Raw genomic sequence first — 2,226 nt, forward strand, 5'->3', positions numbered from 1 at the left:
GTTGATGTAGTTAAGTAGAACTAACAGTTGTATTCTGGAGAGCCTTTTGTTAAAATTATCAGATTGTTTGCCAAAGCTTGCTCCATCTATGAACAGGACAAAACCCATTGACTGTCATTCTTTTAGTTCAGACGGAAGTAAAATAAATAATAACCAGTTTGAGGATATATATGTATAGATATATATATGTGAATGTATATATATATATATATATATATATATATATACTGTACAGAAAAATAGGCGGCACTCGGAGACTGGATAAGACTCGCGAAACCCTCAGCTGAGGGACTTTTAATCAATCATAAGTCGACGTTTCGGGGTCTTGCACCCCTTTCTCAGGACAGCAGAATAACACAATACAAACAAACAGTCATATTTATATCATAACTACTCACCCCTAAACAGGCGAGTAGTTATGATATAAATATGACTGTTTGTTTGTATTGTGTTATTCTGCTGTCCTGAGGAAGGGGTGCAAGACCCCGAAAACGTCGACTTATGATTGATTAAAAGTCCCTCGGCTGAGGTTTTCACGAGTCTTATCCAGTCTCCGAGTGCCGCCTATTTTTCTGTACAGTGTGTATTGGGGGTGCTGTCCTCCTAATAAGGAAGGCATCGGAGCAAGGTGTGGGCTGTTTGTCCAAGTTACACTGCGTGAAGGAGTGCCGGAGTTGTTGCTTCTATATATATATATATATATATATATATATATACACTTAAACGATCTCATGGGTATCCACAATGCATGCACACATATATATATAGTTGCAATTATGAATAGAAACACACAGCGCACCTTTTACGCTGCATGAAGACACACAACGCATACTTACATATAATCATAAATATACACGCACTCATAAAAGGTTCCTGCACATTATGGTTTATATTAAAGTTATTAATTATGATGTAAAATGCATGTATTTGATATTAATGGTATACAACATGATAGACATGGCATGTTTGGTACTAAACTGACACACTGTTTATATCCAGATATCTGAACCTATCAGCGAGAGAATCGCATCTTGCCTTCGATGGTTATGGAATATAGGAAATTATTGGTTAGAATGTATACACTGTAATGTAGTGTCTCTATCTAGTTTAAATCAATTAAAGAAAGACAATGTAATCTGGAGAATTGGGACATACCCCTAGTGAACTGTCCTATGAACTACAGCGTACTACAAAGACCAAGAGAAAGAACCAATGGAATTATGTTTGTCTGTCTACATTGTTGTTATTATGATCTGTTAGGGTATATAGCCTGTGTCCCGGTCCCAGTTAGTAGCCATTCTCTTGGATGACCACAGACCTCTAGATTGATGACTGTAACTGGGACCGATGTGCTTGCGTAATGTATCGACTATACCTTATTGCTGTATAATCCTTTGCGCTAATTGTATTTAGATCACAGCGTGTATCTAAATGCTTCTCATGTGAATAATAACTTTTGTGCTTTGGAACCACACTCAAAGTCTGGAAAGCGATTATTTCATATGTGTACGCTACGCTAAACAGCGACATTTAGGTATATAGATCATTAGGAATTCACATTATCTAATGAAAAAACACGCTGGGACTAGCGTCTGTCTGTCGATGTTTCAGAGTATATACTCCTTTATCAAGACATAAAAAACAGTGAAACATAACATACCTTTATAAGTGAACACCTCCATGCATATCCGTCACCCTTGCGGAATCCTGATGATGTCATCACAATACGCCATTGCGCCTGCTTCTCAGCAGCCAACGGGGTCACGACACCACCTGTGATCCATCACCATAGCAAAGTATACATAGTGAAAAAATACAATGCATCAGGGAGATAAACAAAATGCAGATAAACCACTACCATGTAACTGTATAAACTACCATGATGATGATACTGACGTCCAAAGGTTATATCATCATAGCGCTAAACTAAAAAACATGTAATGCTACTGTTAGAAACTAACTAGTGTAAGAGATACTAGCGCTGTGAAGATGAGCTAAATGCATTGTGACAGAAATCTATGATGTACATTTGGAATGGGTGTTGCTAACGTGTAAGTGATAGAATTAAAAACTCTGGAGAACCTAAAGTGTGTCAGAGGACATCAATTTATAATGTTACTACAATATGCAAGACTGGAGGAGGTAGCTGAATAGCATCTTAGTTAAAGATAGCAAGAAAGGGAAAGCATCTCATTCAGGCCGTGTGGTTGTACAGTATTCAATAGG

The sequence above is a fragment of the Taudactylus pleione genome, unplaced genomic scaffold (genome assembly GCF_031769625.1).
Source record: "Taudactylus pleione unplaced genomic scaffold, aTauple2 ptg000046l, whole genome shotgun sequence".
Classification (NCBI taxonomy): domain Eukaryota; kingdom Metazoa; phylum Chordata; class Amphibia; order Anura; family Myobatrachidae; genus Taudactylus; species Taudactylus pleione.